The sequence below is a fragment of the Balaenoptera physalus genome (assembly GCF_965194825.1).
Source record: "Balaenoptera physalus genome assembly, chromosome: 5".
Taxonomy (NCBI): Eukaryota; Metazoa; Chordata; class Mammalia; order Artiodactyla; family Balaenopteridae; genus Balaenoptera; species Balaenoptera physalus.
In genome coordinates, this window is record NC_138884.1 from 85,186,577 (window position 1) to 85,210,124 (window position 23,548).

The 23,548-nt window shown below is 45.8% G+C and overlaps 1 protein-coding gene across 20 annotated transcripts in view; it reads left to right on the forward strand.

Moving 5' to 3' along the window:
- The window catches only part of APBB2 (amyloid beta precursor protein binding family B member 2), a 363,347-nt gene that overhangs the window by 319,306 nt on the left and 20,493 nt on the right, over positions 1–23,548 (forward strand). The window contains exon 1 of one of the 20 annotated variants that reach the window (XM_082464200.1): positions 8,082–8,197. The exons of 16 other annotated variants lie outside the window; for them this stretch is intronic. The gene's annotated coding sequence lies outside the window, so the exon portion shown is untranslated. Of the gene's footprint in view, positions 1–8,081; positions 8,239–20,841; positions 20,984–21,877; positions 21,897–23,548 lie in introns of those variants that run through there. 3 more of the 20 variants (XM_082464199.1, XM_082464201.1, XM_082464203.1) reach the window with 3 other exon arrangements.

The window sequence follows — 23,548 nt, forward strand, 5'->3', positions numbered from 1 at the left end:
AACATAAACATAGATCAATGGAACAGCATAGAGTGCCCAGAAATGAACCCATACTTATATGGGCAATTAATCAATGACAAAGGAGGGAAGAATATACAGTGGGGCAAAGACAGCCTCTTCAATAAATGGTGTTGGGAAAACTGGACAGCTACATGCAAAAAAATCAAAATAGACTACTCTCTCACACCATGCACAAAAATAAATCCAAACTATATTAAAGCTTAAATGTAAGACATGAAACCATAAAACTTCTAGAAGAAAACATAGGCAGTAAGCTCACTGACATTGGTCTTAGTCATTTTTTTTTGGATATGTCTCCTCAGGCCAGGGGAACAAAGGCAAAAATAAACAAGTGGGACTAAATCAAACTAAAAAGTTTTCGTGCAGTAAAGGAAACTATCAACAATAAAGGCCACCTACTGAATGGGAATATTTGCAAACAATATATCTGATAAGGGGTTAATGTCCAAAATATACAAATAATTTCTATAACTCAATAGCAAAAAAACACAGTCCAATTTAAAAATGGACAGAGGACTTAAATAGACTGTCCTCCAAAGAAGACATACAAATGCCCAACAAGTGCATGGAAAGGTGCTCAACATCACTAATCATCAGGGAAATACAAATCAAAACCACACTGAGATATCACCTCATAGCTGTCAGAATGGCTATTATCAAAAAGACAACAAATAACAAGTGCTGGCAAGGATTTCGAGAAAAGGGAACCATTGTGCACTGTTGGTGGGAATGTAAATTGGTGCAGCAGCTATGGAAAACAGTATGGAGATTCCTAAAGAAATTAAAAATAGAACTAACCTATGATCTAGCAGTTCCACTCCTGGGTATTTATCTGAAGAAAACAAAAACACTAATCAGAAAAGATATATGCACTCCTATGTTTGTTGCAGCATTATTTACAGTAGTCAAGATATGAAAGCAACCTACGTGTGTATCAGTTGATGAATGGATTAAGAAGATAGGGTGCGGACTTCCCTGGTGGTGCAGTGGTTAAGAATCCACCTGCCAATGCAGGGGACACGGGTTCGAGCCCTGGTCCAGGAAGATCCCACATGCCGCGGACCAACTAAGCCCGTGCGCCACAACTACTGAGCCTGCGCTCTAGAGCCCGTGAGCCACAACTACTGAGCCCATGTGCCACAACTACTGAAGCCTGCGCACCTAGAGCCTGTGCTCTGCAACAAGAGAAGCCACCGCAATGAGGAGCCTGCGCACCGCAACAAAGGGTAGCCCCCGCTCGCCACAACTAGAGAAAGCCCACGTGCAGCAACGAAGACCCAACACAGCCAAAAATAAATAAATAAAAATTTAAAAAGATATGGTGCATATATATGCATACAAAGGAGTATTTCATGAAAAAGAATGAAATCTTGCCATTTGTGACAACATGGATGTACCTAGAGGGTATTATGCTAAATGAAATAAGTAGACAGAGAAAGACAAATCCTGTATGATTTTACTTATATGTGGAATCTAAAAAACAAAACAAATGAACAAACGTAATGAAACGGAAACAGAATTATAGATACAGAGAACAAACAGGCGGTTGCCTCAGGGGAGAGGGGTGTGGAGGGTGGGGAAGAAGTAGGTGTGGGAGATTAAGAGGTACAAACTTCCAGTTGCAAAATAAATGAGTAAGGGGTATGAAATGTACAGTGTGGGGAGTATAGTCAGTAACTATGTAATATCTTTGTGTGGTGACAGATTGTAACTAGACTTATCCTGGTGATCATTTTGAAATATGTAGAAATATCTAATCACTATGTTGTATAACAGGAACTAACATAGTGTGGTAGGTCAATTATACTTCAAAAACCAACAAACAAACTCATAGGAAAAAGAGATCAGAGGTGGGGGAGTAGGGAGGGGGGAATTGGATGAAGGCAGTCAAAACGTACAAACTTCCAGTTAAAGATAAATAAGTGCTAGGGATGTAATGTACAACATGATAAATAAAATTAACACTGCTCTATGTCGTATATGAAAGCTGTTCAGAGAGTAGATCCTAAGAGTTCTCATCACAGGAAAAAATTTTTTCTATCTCTTTAATTTTGTACCTGTATGAGGCTTACTGTGGTACTCATTTCATGATGTATGTAAGTCAAATCATTATGCTATACACCTTAAACTTACACAGTGCTGTATGTCAGTTATATCTCAATAAAACTGGAAGTTAAGAAAAGAAAGTTAGAAAAAAAGTGTTGGGCCTTATAATAAAATTTATCCTTTCCTCCCCCCAAATTATGCTAAGTGATAAAAGCAAGATTCAAAAGCTCTATATGATATGATTCCATGTATGTGATATTTAGGAAAGGACAAAACTATAGGAACATAAACCAGAGCAGTGGTGGGCTCAAGATGAAGGAAAACATAATTTATTTCAAGAACTTCTCTTGGCTTCACTCTACCAGCCCCTACCCTCTTACCCCTGCCCCACCTTCCCAGCCACGGATTTAGTATCAATTTAAGGTAGAGTTTCTAATGCAAAACACAGACATGATTTTTCTCTCATTTTAATCATGGAAATTGCCGGAGAACAGGCATTTATTTCCCTTGGCCCTCCAGTGTCCCTGCTGAGTGCGCATGAGGACAGCCTGGAGGTGTCTTCCTCCTCCTGCTCTCAGTGCCCCTGCGCCACCTTGCAGTTCTGTGTCCCAGAGAGAGCAAGCCCTGGGGCTGAGAAGGGAGATGGTTGAGCAGACGCATTTTAAGAATTGAGTGTTGTGTTGGTCCTGTTAGGATCCTGAATCCTCGAGGGTAACGGTTTATGCTCACCTCCCACCGCGTAGCAGTTGGCAACATGAGAACTGTCAGGCGGGGAGGGGGGGCCGGCGGGCGGGGAGGAGGGATAAGTCAGGTCTCTTTAAAGTACACTGAGTGCCCGGGGAGTTGCCCACTGTCTTTGGTCTAGTGGGAGGTTCTGTCTGCTGAATATTGCATAAAGAAAATGGGCTATGCTCCCTACCTAGGGCTTGGAAATGTCTTCCTCTTACAAAGATTTTTGTTGTACACACTTATTATAAATAGCCTGTACATGTTATAGAGCAGAACAGGAAGACTCCGGGCCATTGAGCAAGAGAATTTTTGTTTTCTCAAAATTTTCTCTAGAGCTGAGTTAAAAGAGATACTGTAGTAAAACCTGGAGGTCTTTTAGAATAAAGGTCACACCCTTGTGTGAGTGCAAGCAAATCTGCTGCTGCATCTGATGGTTTGTGGGGCAGTGGGGCTTTTCCTTTACAAATGCACGTTATGGATCCTTCCAAGAGCAACCGTCAGGTACACAGTCCTTTAAAATAAGTTGGGAAATATTACTCTTGGTCCACCACTCCTTGGCTTTCGTTGCCAGGTTCACTGTAGATCTGAGGGTTGCATTCTTTTTTGCTGTTTCTTTGTCACTGTGGCCGTGTTTGGCTAAGTTACATCTGGATTCTTGCCTCCGAAAGTGGAGTCTTTGGACTAGAGCATCGGCATCACCTGGGAGCTTTTTAGAAATGCAGGCCCCGCCCCAAACCTACTGAATTGGAATTGGCATTCTAACAAATCCTCAGAGGATGCATTTGCACATCGACGTTTGAAAGGCGCTGATCTAGGTCCGGCCCAAACACCCCCCTGCTCTGTTGATAACCTTGTTAGGATTATGTATGACCCTCAGAAATGCACCCTGGTTAATTCACTTGATGTCCCTGTAGGTGAGAGCATGAGTGCGCGCCACTTTGCTACAAATGAACTTAATTTAGTAAGTGCTCGGTGCTGACCTGGGCCCGAAGACACAAAACCAAAAAAGGCATGGTTGAGGTCCCAGGATCTCAGAGGCCAGTGGGGGACACAGAAAGTGCTACAGCATCGCATTGTCCATTGTCTTTGTCTGTGTCATTTGACTTCCTTCACCCACACAGAATTCCTGTCCCCTTCTTTGGAAACAGTTTCTCAGTGTACAGTTCACAGGCCACCTGCCTCCCAATCCTCTGGGTGCTTTTGTGAGAAGAGCAAGGGGTCACTCCAGACCTTCTGAATCACTCTCTTGGAGTGAGCCCGGGCATCTTTATTTTAACAATTATTATGCACATTATAATTTAAGAACCACCAATGTGGCTGCTGCTTTGATATCCTCTGTGATTCTGCATTGTGATACAAAGGAATGTTTTAAAAAAAAAAACCAAAACTCAAATGTTCAAGGAGTCGTTCGGAGCTTTCCTTATCCTAAATTCAGGGGGGAGTTTCAAGTGGCCTCCAAATTCAAAGCTGCTTTTATCTTTGGGTGAGGCAATGTAAGGATCTTTGTGTATGGGATTTAAGGATTGTTCAAATCCATATTTATATATTTTCTAGCAGCACGTGTTTCTCGGAGCAAATTAAAATGCTTTGCCTATAATGAGTTAACAGCGTGAACGTTGTTATGACAATCCCATTAGTTTCTTATTTAATGTTTATACTCATCTAATCAAATAAATTGAAATTGGATTATGGCTGTTGTACATCATAGCAGTTATTATCCAGTTTAAATACAGGTCTGAAGGAAATAAAATTGATTTTTCTGTGCTACTTGCGGACACCATAGGTTATTGGTGTGCTGTTTGAATTTTCAATTAGGTTTGTACAGAGGAGAATAAGATTAGGGCTTAGATTTTTTTTTTTCTTAATGTATTATGTAAATAAACTGTAATATTTCATTCTAATTAGGGAGTCAGATGCTTAAAAGTTTGGTGATCTGCTTTCATATTTTTATTTAAAGCATGTCAGGTTTTTAACGTGGTTAATAATTTTGAGGAACATCTTTATTTTTAGAAAGAACAAAAGAAAATAATAGAGTAGAACACCATTATAATACTCAGTTACTACAGTAACAGCTACCTTATTTTTCAGGGAATGAGCTGTAATATGTACCAGGATTTCACAGCTAACTGAACCTCTCTTTCAATAAACCAAATCCTTTTTTTAAAAATTGCCTTTATTCTGCAAACACCTTTTGCATACCTGCTCTGTGTAAGCACCGTGCCCAGTGCTAGGAACTCAGAGTTGATCTAACATAGTTCTTTCACAAGAAGAGACATTTCAATACCACTGACTGCTCTGAAAGCAGAGCAATGGGCCAGAAAACACAGGCAAGAATGGCAAGCCCTAGGGAGTGGGGAAAGGCTTCAGGGAAAAGGTGACATTTGATCTGGACCTTGACTCAGAAGTAGGAGTTGGCAAAATGGACATCTATTCCTTAAATTGTAAAGGCATTACGTGCTGATTACGTGCTCATTTCAAAAGTACCTGTAAAAAAATTGTAATTCATTAAATTTGATTATTAAATGTATTAAGCACTTACTGTGTGTCAGGAAGTGTGCTTGCTGCTGAAAATATGATGAGGAACAGCCCACAAAACCACTCTTAGATGCGATAATCTGCTAGAAGGATTCACAGAACTCACTCACAGCTGAAGGGTACGGATTAAACTCAGCCGAGAGAAGAGGTACGTAGGGCCAGTCCAGGAGAGAGCCACATAAGGGGCTTCCGTTGTCCTCTCCCCGTGGGCTCATGGACAGCAGAGCCTTCCCAGCACTGATGTGTGACAGTGTGCACAGAGTATTGCCAACCAGGGAAGTTCATCTGAGCCTTGGTGTCCAAACTTGTTATGGGGGCTCCATCACATGGACGTGGTTGACCATCCATGTGGCTGAGCTACGTCTCTACCCCGCCCCCAAGAGGTGGAACTAAGGCCAAATGACCCAAAGCCCCTACCCTAAATCACATTGTTAGACTATCTGGTGTGACCCGAGACCCCCAGGTAAACAAAAACACTCATATCAGGTATGACATTCCGTGTCTTAAAGATTACCTCCCAGAAGCCGATGGCAAAGGCCAGACCTCTTTCTGGCCAAGGCTGACTTCTTTACTATTCAGGAACAAAACCAAACCCCACTATAAGTTTATAAAACTCACCAGAAAGTGAGGAAGACGGGGACTGTGCAGGAAGAGTCTGGATGCTTGGGGTTGTGGGATGATGGGTGGTACTGTTAGGAAGATTTTTCGCAAGGAGGTTAAGTAAACTAAGATCTGAAGGATGAGACGGATTAGCCATGTGAGTAGTGCAGTGAAGAGCGTCTCAGGGGTAGGGGACAGTGGGTGCAAAGGCTCTGAGGTGGGAAGTAGCTGGGCATGTTCCAGAAACTGGAAGGAGAGGAGGCTGGAGCAAACAGAAAGAGGAGGGAATGTGGTTGCAGCGATGACTAGAGTAAAAATGGGGACCAGATCCCAGGAGGCCTCAGAGACCCCGAAAATGATTATGGACTTTATTTCCAACCAACAGGAAGCCATTGTAGAGTTTGCAAGCAGGAGCGTGGATGCTCAGGTTTGTGATTTCTTTTTCTAAAGGGTCATGTGTGTGGCTGCAGTGAGAATAGCCAGTCAGGGACAAGAGTGAAAACAGGGAGACTCTGAGAAGACTTATTACGACCATCACGATGGGAGGAGACAGGGGCTTGGCACTAGGTGGTGACACTGGAGTCGGAGAGAGGGGGTGAGGTTGAGACAGCAGGAGGAGGTAGAGTTGGCAGGTCTTGTCATCCCTGCCAGCAGACCCTTGGCTGTCATACTGTGCTGTCACCAGTGGGCATCTGGCAGCCCCATCTGATTGTGGCTTCCCCTTGGCTGTAGGCAGAGAAGCAGATAACCAGACTGACTAGAATTATGTGTAAGGAAGGAAAGGTGCCCTCTGACAGGGGGACAGGTGCAGTCCAGTGAAGTCAGTTCATGTCTCCAGACTAGGTGACACCTGTTCTGACTGCTGAACCCCAAGACTCAAGCCCACCCCCATGCCCACTTCTAGTATGGGCTGTGTTCCAAACAGCTGCGGTTGCCAGAGCAGTTCATTGTAAACAGTTCTTCTAAATCACTCAGGTATTACTGGTCATATATTCAATACACCATGAATTAAATCATGCCCCCCTTGAAAAACAGTCGCTAACCACAAAAGCCTAATATAAAATTGTCAGCACAGAGCCTGGCACTTAGGAAGAGCTTAATAAATGTTGAATGAGTGAGATGTTTAATCCTCTTTTAAAACAGGAACATTAAAAAAGAGTTTCCAGTATATCTGTGGTGTGTTTTACTAAACCCAGCCAAGGCCTTTTAGTTACATACTCCCTTGATTTTCCATGTGTATTTTGTATTTTCGGTTCCTTTCCTTATAAAAGGAGTGTATGGAACTTTGAATTTGGCAGAAAACATGGCTGATGTTCCCTGCCTGTTTCATTTTGTAATCGCTCAAATAACTTATTCTTGCCCAGAAATAATTAGGAAAAGGAAATACTTTCAGTACACATAGAATATGGTCAGTAAGAGACCGTGGGTTTTCCTTTCAGAACTGTTTTGGCCAGTGGCTGGCCAGCACTCTTACTTAAATGCTGTTGTTTAGCCAACGGGACACTTTTCTGCTTCCATGTATGTGCGGGGGGGAAGGAGGCTCCCAGCTAGATGACAGTGTTGGGGTGCCATCCTGGCTTTAAGTCAACAGTGAACAAAAGGTGCCTTACCAGAGGCGGAGGGGTGAACCACTGTTACGGGCTTTGTGTAAATTGGCAGGGAATCTGTAAAAACTGCTTTCAGCTCAGTTCAAAACTTGCTGCCTGATTAAGCTACAGTTTGCTTCTGCTTAGTTGTAGTATTGCAGAGGCTTTCTGGCTGTGGGTTGCAGGACGGCCCCTCTCCCTGGCATTCATCAGGCAGGTCTGCCTGGTCTTAAGAGAAACCGGAAACTCACGCCCGGGATGTCAGCTTTTTAAAGAGGTGGGATTAGGATGAAGTTGCCAAGTCCTGGGAGTCCCACAAGGGAAACATTCGTCACAGAATGGGGGTAGGTAGGGATGGGGGTACTCCGCCCCTCTCTTTTGCGCGCCTTGGCCCTGGCCCCAGCGGCTGGGAGCACCTGGCCGGGGGCACCTGGCAGGGGAGTGAGCGCTGGGCGGGGCGGGGGCGGCCCACGTGCCTCTTCAGCAGCCAATGGGCTGCGGCGGCGGGCGGGCCGCGCGTGGGGAGGCGCGGATGGTACTTGCTTCAACTTGGGACGGAAGAAACGCACAGCAGCTGGTGTGAGCGACCGCTGCGGGGTGGGTGGTTCCTGCAACCTGGTCTCGTCCCCTGCACGGGGGCGGCATCCTCGCCCAGCCCCAGGGCCGCCCGGGAGGCCAAGGTGAGGGCCTTGGGGAGGGAGCGGCGCGCCTTTGTCTGCAGGTGAGCGCAGAGGTAACTGGCGGGGTGGGCGCCCGAGCTTGCGCCCGGGAGACCCGACCCGCGGGACAAAGGCTGCATCCTCTCTTCCCCGGAGTCAGTGCTTTGCGAGGTTGGGGGCGGCCGGGAGGGCTGAGGAGGGGTCTTTTCTGCCTTGCTGGAGGGAAGGATGAGTATTGTATGAAATGGAGGGAAGGTGGAGGAGTCTTTTGATGCAGTTTACCAGGGTGGCAGGAAGCTGTTCAGGGGTGGGCTGTTCACATGGTCCACCCTGGGCATTTCTGTTGTGTCCAGTGTTATGATTGAGCAAATGAGTGGATTCATCTCACATGCCCTCTGATGAATCCACGTTTATGTCCTCTTGTCTACATTAGGAGTGAAAAATATTGCAGGATCTTGGTAATTCGATTTTTGAATTAAAAGCAATATCTTTTGGTGTAGAAAGACTGTGCAGTTTCAAATAATTTTAGTTGGATGACTTACGGTATTGGTGGACTTCCATGCAAATGTCTCAAATTCCTAAAAGGTAGGAAAAGCTGCCAACTTATCACGTGCTTGTTCTTGGCACTGGAAAAAAAGTAGATTTTTGGTTTGGGTTTTTTTGGTTTTTTTTTTTTTTTTTAAAGAAAAACGTGACACAAATATTGAACACAACACTTGATTGGATACTCGGGGAATCTGTGTCTTTTCTATGTATTATCTATTTCCCTGTACCAGTATTGTATCCAGGCATGTCTATCGATTCCCCAGTTAATGTGTTAGCTGTGAATCTTCATTACTGCCTTGGGTGGGAAGAGGCGGGGGAGGAGCAATCTCATTAGTCTTTTCTTTCTCTTTATAACTGCAGCTGCAGCCTAGCTTTGACTAGTATCATGAATGGTGGATTCTGCCTGCTTTCCTCGTGTTGTTCTCTTTCTGGTTTCCTTAGACCAGGAGCAGTCAGTTTCTCCTCCAGCCTTACTCTGACACAAAAGCAGTTTTTAAGCTTTCTCCCCAAAGTTCAGATCTTTGCCACTGCCCTTGAGTTGTTATTTGCTTTGTGAAGCCTTTCAGGACAGATGTGTCCTGAGGCCTTTCCCAAGAAGTTAGACACATAATGCTTTGTGAGGAGAACAGCCCTAAATCTGTATTTGTAAATTTCATCTGTAATTTTATAAGTTACCAGCGGTTTTGTTGTCCAAAGTGAGATGTGTATAACAAGCTTAGTAGGGGAAAGACTTTCTACAAGGCATCAGCCACTGTCGTTGTAGAAAGTGCTGTCGGACTTGGCTCAGAGTGAAGGCATGGGCTGTGTGTGCCGGTTTGGACCCCACCTTTCTGACAGCTGCTGGTTCGTTTATGAGTTTTTCTGTCATTCTAACAAGTCCTGGCTTTTGAGCAATGGGGATAATTTATTTAACAAACATTTATTGAACACTTGCTATGTGCTTGGCAGTGGCACTGATGATCAAATGGTAAATGCAACAAGTACCTTCTTGCTTTCTTGGATTTCACACTGTTCTAGCACAGGACCCATTTTGGGTCCTCTGAACTTGGAGCATCCCTGGGGAGCAGTATGGATGACCCCGAGGGGAGCCAGGAGGATGCTGCTGCCCGGGAGGTCCGCTGAGCCCAGGCTGTAGGTACAAACAGGTGGGGCCGAAGTCACCTCCGCTCCAAGGATGGAGGTATTAATCAGACCAGTGGGTCGTTGTGCGCTGGACTCTGTCTTCTTGAACCTGCTTGTCTTGATTGTGGATACCTCTCAGAGGAGCCTGGGACTGCAAGGAGGGCCAGGAGAAGCTGAGTTCTCAAAGAGTTTGAACAGTGGCATTGTTTTTTCAGAGGTGGTAATTCCAGTCTGTTTCACAAACTATCCTTCATGCAGTCTCCTAGTCTCACCTCAGTAGCTTTCATCTTGAACAGCCCCTCAGGGAAATGAATTTCATTCTGGACCACTGACTGAGCTGAGCTTTATATCTGTCCCCAGTTTCCCAGGTGTTGAGGGGACTCCTAGGTTTAGAGACCTGGAACGTGGTTGGAAAACCCCTATCATGCACTCTCTACTTTTCATGGATTTGGGGGAGTGTACGGATGATACTTAATTTCTTACTTGTCTGGGCTTTCAGACTTTTCCACGGATCCCTAGGGTCACGTGAAAACATACTAAATAGTAGTGTAACTTGTCCTTTTCAACTGCCTGTTTCAAATAAGGAATATGACATTTTTGAGAAAGTCCTAGCTCTTTGAATTCCTTTGTTCTTAACATAGTACCTGGCATAGGACGCTCTCCATAAATAATTGAATTGTTGAATGAATGGAGATGAAATGTTTCATTTTCTGTTTTTAGGGTTTACCTCTGATTATCACACGTACTTGATATTTCTAATCTATAGATTAATTTGCCCTTCGGCAGATGTGGAACATCCGTGTGTCGGGCATCTCGTGAGGTACATGAGGAAGTGAGAGAGATAGGGTTCAAAGAGGCAGGAGATGAGCTGGAAGAACAATTCAGGAAGCAAGATGATATGGATCATGATAAGTGCTGTGAGGTCAACAGCACAATGCAACAGAGAGAGAGTACCTCGGTGGGGAAAAGGGCCACCAAGGGGCAGCCCATCCTAGGAGGTGGCATTTGAGCTGACCTTGAAAGCTGGGAAGAAGCCAGGTGTGTGAGGGGAGCAGGAGGAAGGAGGAAGGACGAGGAGTGCTCAGCATGTCCAAGGACGTGAGAGAAGGCCAGGGTGGCTGGAGCCCGGAGCGGGAAGTCCAGTGATATGTGGCTGGGTTGGAAGAGGTGGTTGGGGCCTGGGGGACAGGATCATACAGGGCTTTTTGGTTATGGTTGAAGGTTTGAATTTTCTTTTTAATGCCATGAGAAACCTCTGAAAGGTGGTAACCAGGGGAGTGCCATGATCTAATTTGTTTCGTGAGGAAAGATCTCAGTGAATGCTGCTAAGGGGTATGGATGTCGGGAGCTGAGCTGGAAACTGAGGGTTCAGTTATCGAGTCCTGGTCCAGGAAAGATCAAAGTGGTGGCAGAGGGGATGAAGAGAAGCAGGTTGTGGAGATTGAACTGGCAGGGTTGACTATGGAAGATGCAGGACACGAGTCACCTAGGACCGTAGCTGAATTTTTAGATTCATTGTTTATTTCTGTTGGATATATGTATTAATAGAAATAATGACTGTATAAGGACAATTAAGCAATGAGCAACTCACTTTCAATTTATATTATACCAAGACCTTGACTTAATTCTGTCTTATTCTCCAGTGCGGATGAGCGGCCCTACCCAGTGGAGTGCTGTGCATTTGGCCATTTTTTCCAGGACATTTTCACCCTTCAGTGCCCTGACTATCATTCTCAACTGGTTATCAGACCTTTGAGCATTTTCTCTGTTCTGTCATAAAAATGAAGGATCAAAGTAAGAAAGAAGACAGGTTTAAACTTTAATCCATACGGAATTACTCTACCTTTGCTTCCAGATTTATAAGATACCATTGATAATTGCATCTGAAGTTGTTTATTTCACATACAGTATCCTCCATTGTTCCAACAACAGATATTCTGTTGTAAATAAGACTTGTTCTTTATCTATTTAAAATCAGAAAGAGTAATACTCCTTAGTAACTTTGCAGGAAATTCACTGTGCATTTTGGGAGCTAGAAAAGCCATTTCCTTGTATCTAAAAAGTAGAGAAATGAAATACTTGGTCTCTGATGGGATTTTTTTTGGGGGGGCCCCTCCTTCTAGCTTCCGATTTGTGAACATGAAAGCTTAACAATGTCTTTGTCAGTTAACTTTGGTTTTGAAACCATCTTTGGTTTGGGTTTGCAGAAAAATATTGATGCAGGAAATATTTCTTCTGCAGTCAGAATTTTAGGCAGATGAGAAGGGGCAGAAGTGACTTGGGCTGCCATCCCTTCTGATCTGGAAGCCTGGACTTGTTACCCTAGAACATGTAAGTGTGTCTGGGATGAATAAATTATGACAGCTGAAATAATTATGATAGAGGAAAAGCAGCTGCGGAGAACACAGTTGACAGTCGGGGCTGATTTGACCTGATTCTGTCATGTCAAAGCATGCATCTGTTTGCCAGGTTACATGAAAATGCTGTTTTCAAGGAGTCCAGTGTATTTTGTTTTTTATCCACCCCCTGCACACCCCCAAAAAAGAAAAAAGAATGTTTTTCAGGTTTAGTAATTGTGGCTCACGGGCTTAGCTGCTCTGCGGCATGTGGATCTTCTCGGACCAGGGATCGAACCCGTGTCCCCCTGCATTGGCAGGCTAAGAGGAGTCATAGCCTGCTAGTGACTCTTCCAAAATAAAGCGGCTGGAGCAGAGACCCGTATTGATTCTGGTTCTCATTTTGGGCACCCATGTAGCATTTTAGTTGAGCAAAAGATATTTTGATTCTAAAGCTGAAAATTGGAAGAGTTCTTACTCCTGCTTCTGGGTGGAATAGTTTCCAGCTGGCCCTGGAGTTTGTCACCTGTAACAAGGATTATTCCACCATCTCAGCCAGTCGCAACGGGTTTAATACATGCTTGGGTTCACTGCTCTGCTGTTACCATCTTGAAATTCGTAATGATTTTTTTCACGCAGGGCCTTGCGTTTTCATTTTGCACTGGGCTCCGCAAGTTATTGAGCTGGTCCTAGTCTCCCTGTTTGCCCATGTTGTGTGTTGCATCTCTGAATCAGGCCGACATCCAGGGCAGGGTTCCACACTTGTTCTGTGGAAGTCCAGATATGAAATATTTGGGGCTCTGTGGCCTCTGTTGCAACTCCTCAGCTCTGTCATGCTGGCACAGAAGCAGCCTTAGACAGTAGGAGATGAAGGAGTACGGCTGTGTCCAGTGACACTCTGTTTATAAAAGCAGACGGAGTGGATGGACTGTGGTCCTGGGGCCGTCGTTTGCGACCCCTGATGTAAAGGACCTGGGTGGAAACCACAGTGACAACTGAAATAGTGATCTTGTCCTTTGGAAGCAAGAAGGCTCGGCCACCTTTGGGCAGCTTTATGGTGCTCTGAAAACCAGTCTCCAGAGAGCACTCCTGAAGAAGGTCAGGCTGGTAGGGGTACTTCTGCGGCAGACCGTCATTTGAACATCCCTGAACCCACGCTTGAGCTTCTTCGAGATGGCATGTTAATTCTGTTTGTCAGGTGTGAAGACATATGGACAGTAAAAGGAAGGTGAACTCGGACAGTAAAAACAGGATGCTACCGTGATGGGATTGTGGTTTTATTTTTTTAAAGATTTATTATATTTGAGGGAAAAGAAAAAGGATGCTGGAGTAAGGAGGCTAGCTGTGTGTAAGAAGTAACCTCATCCAATAGGAACGGTGTGTCTTCTTTCAAACTGTGTCCAGAAGTTAACCCCTGCTCAGACAGTGTAGCACCTGCTGGCTGGGGGGCAGGAGGCATTGGGGGGGGTGCTGTGTGCTGCCTTATATATAGTCCAGCTCTCCATACTTCCTCTGCATCTGCGTGTATGGAAATGTGTTGTCTGGGGTCTTTTCTCTAAATGATAAACAAAAGTTTATTTCTCTTAGAGTACAAAGATAAAGAAGAGTATCTGGGGAGTCAGTAAATCTTGATAGAAATCAATATACAAGGGAAATTTATATATTGATTTCTTTAGGAGCAGAGGAGCCGTTTTTCATTTAGACAAATGTTCTAAAGAAGGAATCTAGTTAGGGGCTCTGGAAACGTTGTTTCTGCTGGAGATGATCAGAGTATAGATTTGCTTTGCTTTCAAATTGAGTCACAAGAGATTAATAATCTTCTAAGAACTCGCTTCCTGCCCATTCAGATAAAATATGTTTTATTAACATTATTTCTCATTGACATGAGAACGGAATGTGAACTAAAGCCATTATTAAAGTACCGGCTATAATAAACAATAGCAGGAGAAAAAGAAATTCAGCCAAGTCCCTATTATTCACAGCATTATTCTCTTACCAACATGATCAGGAATAAGGGAGGAAGACCTTTGTTTATGCTTAGTTATTTATTAAAAAATATTTATTGATTACCTATTACGTGCCCGGCAGTGATGAGTGAACACTTACCCATGGTGGTGGGTGAACAAGGCAGAAACGTTGCTGTTCGCGTGGATTTTACTTTTTTGTGGGGCAGGAGGAAGGACAGACAGTAAACAAATAAGCAGGGTAGTTTTAGATGCCTTGAGAGTTGGTGGTGACTGGGTAGTGCGGAGGGGTCTTCTGGAGGTGATGACGATGAGAAGGAGTCCTTCATGGGAGATCTGGGGGACTAAGTGTCCAGGCAGCAGGAACAGTGAGCACATAGGCTCCAAGGCAGAAGCGCTGGGCGTGTTTGTGAACAGAGTATGGCTGGAGCCCAGCAAGTGTGGGTGAGGCAGGAAGTGAGGTCAGAATAATAGATGCGGAGTTTGGGGTTAGGTAGGGGAAGAGTCATAAGCAGGGGAGCAACAGGATAAATGTCTGCTGTGTAAAGAATGAAATCCTCAGCCTTTGCCCTGGAAAGTTATTTAGACCAAACACAGCACTTTTTTTTTTTTTAAACAATTTCTTAATACCAGGAGATCTTCCTTCCTCCCTTCCTTCCTTCCTTCCTCCCTCCCTCCCTTCCTTCCTTCCTCCCTCCCTCCCTTCCTTCCTTCCTCCCTCCCTCCCTTCCTTCCTTCCTCCCTCCCTCCCTCCCTCCCTTCCTTCCTCCCTCCCTCCCTCCCTGCTTGCATTGGGTCTTCGTTGCTACACGTGGGCTTTCTCTACTTTCGGCGAGCGGGGGCTACTCTTCGTTGCGGTGCGCGGGCTTCTCATTGCGGTGGCTGCTCTTGTTGCGGAGCACGGGCTGTAGGCACGCAGGTTCAGTAGTTGTGGCGCAGGAGCTTAGTTGCTCCGCGGCATGTGGGATCTTCCCGGACCAGGGATCGAACCCATGTCCCCTGCATTGGCAGGCGGATTCTTAAGCACTGCACCACCAGGGAAGTCCCACAACACAATTTTTGTCACCAGGTCCAGCTGTGGTGGAACCAAAAATCCAATAGGGATGGAGACAGGAGCAGAGAGCTGAGGCCACCTTTCTTCATCAAGGGGTGAGGTCCTGAGGAGAGCCCATTCATTGGGAAGGAGGCAGGCTCAGGTGCCCGCAAAACACAGAGCAAAGACGAGACCAGCCAGGCCAACCTGTCTCCCATTTGTGGATCCACCACTTTCTAGCTTGGGGGTTTTGAACCTTAGATTCTCTCATAAAATGAGAGTCGCGAGGCTCCCCTTCAAGGTTATTGTGTGGCTTGGCGTTAATGTGCACCAAGAACAGAGCCTGGCTGGGTGGCAGATTGAATAAAATGGGAACCGCTAGTGTTATTTTGCTTTTAGCAATCAGTCATTCTAGTGTTGATGTCTATTTTTGTGTAGGTATTATAGAGTTTACAGAGTATTAGGGATTCTTGTATCTACATGTAAGTTTCCATAATTTAAGTGAAGGCCAAATGTCTTTTGGCTTTTTGTGTTATCTTTACTAGTATTCCTTCTGTCTGCACAAAAGAGTGGGGATTGGCTATATAGGTATAGCCCTAAAGCCTCTTGAAAGTTTAGAAACAGATTTAAGAATGTGTCTTCCCCACAAGAGGCCCTCCGTGAGACTGGGTGCATGGAGTTGAAGGGAATTCACCCACAGGCTTGCCGTGGTTTTAACTCAGAGCCTGGTCTGTACCCTGCCAGTGGTTGGTGCCTTCGTGGCACTTCTTGCGTGGAAACCACTTTCCCAGTACGGGGAACTGTCATCTTCCCCCCTCTGTACCAAAACCTTTAAATATTCCCTTGTTCTCAAACCTTGTCAGATAGGGGCCTTATGGGTATCAAGTATTTTGTTTTTTGTTTTACCATCTCTACTTTCAGGAAGGAAGCCAGCGCATGGTTTCACAATTCAGGTATATTTTACATTAATTTTATCCTTTGATTGTGCCCTAAACTTTATACCGTGAAACCATAATGTGGCATGAATTATCTCTCACTTGAGAACTAAATATAAGTTGTGCGTGTGTATTCTCTTTTTGCTCAGATATTCAGAGAAGCAAGGTTTTTTGGTTTTTGTTTTTAACTGTAATACAGCACAGACGAAAGCAGACGCTCGTTAATTCTTGCTGTCTTCAAAGATGCACTTAAAAAAATTCTCATTTCCTGGTTGCTCTCAAATATCCTTTTTTGCCTCATTAGTAAGCTGACTGGTAACTATTGTGTCTTCTCTCTAGTGGCATGAGAAAGTCCTTTGTTTAGAAGAATGTGCCTTGAATTTCAACAACCTTAAACCACTTTAGATCCTCAACTTCACACTTACTCTAGTTGGAAGGGGAAGGCCTGTGTCTGCCAGTCAGCAGTTAACAGGCTCCCTGGTGCTGGGGTGGGGGGGTAGGGGGAGACAGGAGCAGGGAGGCGGGAAGGATACTCGTTTTGCAAAGGAAGGTACACTTGTCAGAGAGAGGTGTTCCTGCTGCCGTTTCGTTCTGGGAAGGACAGAACCTTTCCCTGAGCTGCATTTTCTGAAACTCACTAGGCACCAGAAGGTAAATTTGCATAAACTCAGAATTCAGTTCGGAGCTCTTTCACCTGCAGGGTGTGGATTCTAAAGGGGTCTGTGAATGAGTTTCAGGGACTATTGAACTTTCTCCCCCACCCCCTTGCGATGGTGTGTGAAAGTGTGGGTCTGTATGTATTTCTATCTGGAGTGTTTTCATCAGAGTCCAAAAAAGGTTGCATGATCCAAAACAGGTTAGAAACCTTCCTCTTGGCAGACCTCCTCCCCCTCCTCCCCCTCCTCCCCCTCCTCCCCCTCCTCTTCCCCCTCCTCCGCCTCCTCCCCTCCTCCTCCCCATCCTCCCCTCCTCCTCCCCCTCCTCCCCTCCTCCTCCCCCTCCTCCCCCTCTCCTCTCCCTCCTCCCCCTCTCTTCTCCCTCCTCCCCCTCCTCCCCCTCTCCTCTCCCTCCTCCTCCTCCTCCCCCTCTCCTCCCCCTCCTCCCCCTCCTCCCCCTCAGCTGGTAACGGCACTACTCAGCGTACCCATCAGGTCCACAATGCACGCCGTCCTGCTGTGAGAGTCTGACACGGGTTCATGGGTGCGATCCTCACAGCGCTCTTAGGAAATGAGTAGTACCACTTATTGCTCCCGTTTCACAGACGAGGAGACTGAAGAACAGAGAGGCTAAGGGCCTTGACCAAATGCAGACAGTGAATAAACGTCAGGGACAAAAAACTTGAAGCTGGGGAAAAAGAGAAACTGTCAGGTTCATGAGTTGGTTTGAGAGCTTTCATGATATGAAGTTTTACGTCTTTACTTCATTGCCATGTGGATAATGCTGGTCTGTGCTGGCGCTCAGAAGGCTCAAAAGACTCTCAGTGATGACAGACGAGCATCAAAAAGTAGTACGAAGCAGAGAGTTCTGCAAACATGGAGCGAGAAGTACCCTGGCAAGTCTTTGCTTTACGTGCTCAGTTTGTGAAAAGTAGACGGTGTGCATTGCATACGAAGTAGGTGGCTGTGCTGGGGAGATGCGTCCTCTTCCAAAGAGCTGGAGTAGACATTGTTATTCTGGTATGCTATTTTTTTTTTTTTTTGAGGAATTTCCTATTCATTTGGGTGCCCGGTTACACATGCCAAGTAGTTCTGTTATTTCAGGCTTATTTTAATGAAAACATTGCCAATTACTCCTCCGTTCATTTTCCCAAGAAACAGCCGCCGAGAGCGTGGAGATCAGGCAGCCTTCAGGTGTGAGGCTGGTGTGGAATTCATCATGGGGTTGAATTCTCCCCACTGGCATCTTGTGTGGTGAGACCAGGAGTAAGCTTGCACCTGACTCTAAATTGAGCCTTCCCTGCTCTCAGAATGGCGCTTCACGCAGAAGCCCAACTTTGGGCTGATGTTTCTTCCCCAGCACATTACAAGGTGTCGAATTGGTGAAGCAGCTGCCACTAGGACTCTGCTGCATTTTTCGAATGACATTTCAGAGATCTCTCTGAAGTCCCTATTTATGGCTGGTTTTCTCTTCAACACTTAAATCAAGCAGTGTCTATTAACCCCAAACAAATTAACATTGTTAAAAGTTCAGTGTCATTTTTCTGAGTACTGCCCTCAGGGAAAAGCATAGTGGCTACATATTGATGTCATTTCCTTAAGTGAATCACTAGTAATGGGTCTGATTTCAAATATCCAAGGCGCCAATAATAATTATACACAAAAGAAACAGACTGCGTCCTTGGGGGGCTAGACTTAAGGTTACTTAAGTATACTACGTATACTAGGCACAGGCTTTTTATTAAGAATAAAAAATTAAAAGCACCTGGCATAAATCGAAAGTTAGTCAAAGAAATGCTGCCCATTCATTTTTTTGTAGTAAGAGTCAAAGCACTTGAATTCTTTTCTGATAAAAATCTGAGCATTAGGAGATTTCCAAGAGCATGTGATCTTAGATAAGAAACCCAAGATTGAGGTTAAGTGATTTACAGAGTGTTTACTCAAACTGAGACTGGAGTCCAGGTCTTTGGATCCTTTGCTGATGATCTAAATTGCCTCCAAAGACTGGTTTTGATAGTGGGGCAGTGCAGAGGGGCAGGCTCGAGGTGGAGGGAGGTGCCCTCAATGCTATGGTAAGTGGTGCCCAGTAAATCTGAGGAGAGGCCACAGATACTCCCCCAAGTGACCTCCCTTCTGTGGGAGACATTTCATCTCAAACGCTGCCCAGCAGGACCTGACTGAGACATGACACCGTCAGGTGACCTGGGGCTGATAACTATAGTGACGCAGTCTGTCGCACTTGTAACAGAACATGCATTCTTTGCACACACCATCTCATTTAATTGAGTTCGCATGATTACCCTGAGCCAGGGGCCCTTGTCCCTTTTTCACTGACGAGGAAACAGGTTCCAAGGGGCACAGAGAGGGACCCCAGGAAAAAGAGAGGGTAAGTAACCAGCAGGATTTGAACACAGCTCTGACTGCTTACTCAGCTAAAGGGCCTCTCTTGGGAATTTTCAGCTTCCTTCTTCCCGTGCAAAAGTTCACAGGCCTTGGGGTGGGGGGGATCCCCCCGTTTACCTAAAACCCCAGTAGCAAACCCTTTGCCCCATCTTGAACAGCTGTCCATAGCAGCGTGCTGGCTCATTTGGGAGACAAACTGTGAGGTGATTCTGCAGGACTGTGAAGAAGCGTGGGGTTCCCGTCCTAAGCGCATTCCCAGAAGACCAGAATGAGAGTCCTGCAGGCCTACAGTCAGACGCTGACTTCCCGTATACCTTGGTCAAGTCGCTCAACTCCTCTGAGCTTGTTTCCTTTTCTGTCAGTGAGAACAGTCGTATCTGCCTTGTCAGGTTGCTGTTAGGGCACCACAGAGCCGGAGCTCAGTGAATGGTAGGCTGGTAGTGGCTGGGAGTGTGATTGTGGTCGTCACATCTACTGCAGGGTGGTTACCTGCGCCTCGGGGCATGCGTGTCACAGGTGGTTTTCCTCAAGTGTTGAGGTAGATGTTTACATATTTGTACTACAAAAGTCACGTCTTATTGTATAATATTTGAACGACTATATTAAATACAGTCCTCTGTAATCCCCCCACCAGGTAAAAGTTGACAGTTGGATGTTAAGTTGTTCCAGATTTGTTGCCACGCATATATTAAAATACACACTCAAACATTTGTTGTTTTTCCTGTAAGACCTTGTATCTGCGACCTGGGTTGTTTGCTGGCTTGCCTTCCCCCCATTTGATAAGATGTCATTGTCGCTGTTCGGTATCCGGGTGGACAGCTTCACCTCTCTGCCCAGTGGCGGGGCGTGCTTGCTCTTTCACACCGTGATTTCAGCCCTCATCTCCGCAGGGTCCTGTTGGCCGCTCCGTGACCCTGGCCGCAGGGCCCCTGCAAGGGCAGCTTTCTGCCTCTCCTCCTCATTATCCGCCTCTTCAGTCTGTTCAAGTGGGATGCATGCCTGTGACTGACTTGGGGCTCTGTCCTCGGGCCCCTTCAAACTGGCTGTGCTGAGACCAGCAGGGGGAGGTGAGCACTCTGGGTCGGGAGGTTAAGTGGCGAAATTAGCGTTGCTCTGGCAGCTCAGAGCAGCTCTGGGGATGGAACTCAACGCGTTCAGCCCCAGACTCCAAATTGCTGTCGGCTCCTCTCCACCTTCCACCCCTCTCTTCCCCGGCACAAATCTGTTTTCTCACCTTTAAGCTCATTTACTGGCCCGGCCTCGTCCCACCTCCGCCGTTGGCCGGCTGCCCTGCTTCCGCCCCCTCCTGCTCTGTTGCCCTCTGTGGATGCAGTTCCGTGAAAGTACCTGGAGTGTAATGTTGTAGCTCTATTAATAGGATGTCAGAAGTGTTGGTAAAGCAGGTAAGGCTGTTGCCATGTCATTGTTTCCATACGTTTTTTTATTGGCAGCAGGTGGAGCTGGAAAATGAGGATAAGTGCTCTGCCTCTGTTCACTGCAAATGGTTTCCTGTATTTCACTGTGATATTTTAGGCTTGATTACCTCCCCAGGTTGATATGTTGCCTCTGTAAACTCAGCTGGCATCTCTCGGCTTCATCGTAATGCGGCTCAAAATACACACTTCTGTGTGAGAGAGTTCAGCTAAAATAAGCACCGAAAGGCTATTAATTGCAGCCAAGTTGGGAACTAAGATGGGATGTCAGAGCTCAGAGTCGCTGTTGACGGGACTGTGTTATTCACCGGTTGCCATGTGAATGCTAACGTGTTGTTTTCTGCTCTGTCCCCTCATGCCTTCCCGGATTCAGAGAGAGGTAACCAACCAATTTTCACTTCTCCCCCTTTGTGCTGTCTTAAGTGTCTGGCAAAGCTCACTTGCTTTCTTCATGCCCTGCCGCCACCATCATAGCCATCGCTGTCTTTGAAAGGCAGAACTTTGTTTTGTTTAACCTTTTCTCATCATCACTGTTATGTGTCCTGCATTTAAAATAGTGTGGAATTGCCTCTGGGTCCCTGATCCTCTGTTGCTTGACCCTGTTTGGGGAAGGTGTTGGGCAGAACAGTGACTTGGTCCCGGTCACTACTGGCCGAGCAGAGTCTAATCAGCATGCTGGGGAGAAGGCATGGTAGAAATAGTCAGGTTACGTACCATGTTGTGTAGGAGGCTTTTTGTGCTTCTTGAAGAACTAATACTAGGACCTGCTTGTTAGGACTTCTCTGTAGAGTTTCGTTGGTGAGATTTGGTTCTAGGCCAATAGCTGGCAGGACTGACTCAGTTTCAGTCTGGATTATTAGCAAAAACCTATGGAATTCTTCTCCCTTCCCACCTGTAGATGAAGATAATGATGAAAAGGCTGTAACTCCAAAATGAAAGGCATTTATACCTCAGACGTGTGCGTTTCCCACGCTCTGACCATCAGCCTGACCATTTGGCTGATTGGGGGCTTTTAAGCGCCATGATTCCTCAGCTCTGTCATTTAATAAAAGCTCCATTTTTGATGGAAGGAGAAAGTTTTGGAATTTTTCTCCCTGAAAAAATGACTGTGAGTACTGCTTGGCAAAGTGAAGCGACACCAGCGCTGGCCTCTTTGCTTTTGGTGCTGGAGTCCGTCCCAGGGGGCTCCCTCCTGGCTGGGGCTGAGCTCCAGCTAGCGGCCACTGTTCTCCCTTAGGATAAGCTGCTGTCATAGCTCAACGGCTGGCGGGAAGGGAGACGGCGTAGGCTGGGTGAGTAGCACTTCCACAGTCGGTCTTCCAGAGGGTCTGCTTAGGAGAATTTGGGAGCTTGATTGACTTTCTCACTACTTTTGAGGAGGCTCTGGGCCCCTGGAGGTGATGGAGGTTTCTGGAGGATGAGGGCTGTGGGTTTGGATACGAGCTCCCTTGTCTGAAGTCACCACACGTCTTGTCAGAGTGCATGGTAAGGATGTTTCCGGATCTTTGCTAGTTCCTACCCTCCGTGTCCTCGCTGGGAACCAGTTGCTCTGAATATTAACAGCAAGACTGTTCTAGAGAGGGCTACAAATTCTGGTTCGCCCAAGCCACCTGGATTATTTGCAGGTGGTAGAATTTCAGATCTGCTGTGTACACAGTCTGTGTGTCTCCTGAAAGCACCTGGTGAAGGTTTCCCTGCAGAGAATTTGTGTTTACCCAGGTGATGAGTTGCTAGAATGCCCCTTTCAGAGTTTACAAACTTAGCATCTTCTTAAGCTTGCAAAGAAGGAGAGTTTGAGTTTATCAAACCAGAGCCTGAGCTTTGTGAAATTAACGATGCCCACGTGTGGTGCATGTGCCAGTGGGTACAGTTTGAAAAACAAAGTCGTGTGTGTGTGTAACCTTCTGGATTAGCTGTTTAGGAAGATGACATTTCTCATCCCCTTTCCCCCCTCTTTCCTCCTCCAACCCCCCCGAAACAAGATTTTCAAAATGCAATCAGAAAACAAGAGCAGTTAGGCAAAGGAGAGCAGGCAGTCCTGAAAACAGGATTCCTCCCTCCAGGCCCTATGCAGGTGAGATGAAGAAGAGAGAAAACCCTTCATCATAAAGGGCTGGGAATAGAGTGTTTAGATCCAATCTGGTCGCTGCTCTTTTGTCCTTATTTGCAGGTGGGACCAGTCCTCTGCAGTGGTAACAACGCTGTTCGCTTATGGCTTCCACAGAAAGATAAGCTGGGAGGATAAGGGTCTTTAGGTACATTTCAACAAGTGTTATTATATTCATATCAGTACAAAGATTTATTAAAACAACCCTCGTGGATAAGGAGACAGTATTTCAAAGTGGGCTTTTTCTTTGACTTCGTTTTCCTAACTTATAATAACAACTAACATTCATCAATTGCCTTCGTGTGCCAGCCTTCACAGATTTGACCTGAGCAAAATACGGGTTATATGAAAGACGTTACCAAATCGTGGAGACTTGGTCAGGAGCGCTAACAGAAAAGATTTAGCGAGAGAGTGAATGGCAGGGAATCTAACAGAAAAGAGAGGAGAGAGCTACTGCCAGGCACATCTGGGCTGTCATGTGCCTGAGGAGGGCAGCTCCAGAAAGCAGAGCCCAATCCCATAGGCAAAAGTTGCAGGGAGGCAAGTTTCCATTCATCATTAAGAAAAAATATATTTTGGTTCGCAGCGAGCATTCAGCAGTGGAGCTCCTAATCCATTAAGTAAATGAGGTTTTATACCACTGATGTATTCTAGGCACCACCTGTCTGGGTTGCTGTAGAAGGAGGGACTTTGAAATGTTAGCCTGGGTAACTGCTACGAGGTCTGTAGGTGCCTATAAATACCTTTTGAGGAGGGATAAACACATAAGCAGATTTCATTTATGTAAGGGTTGCGGTGGGAGAGACTTAGGGAAAGGGTGAGCAGTTCTGTCTTGGC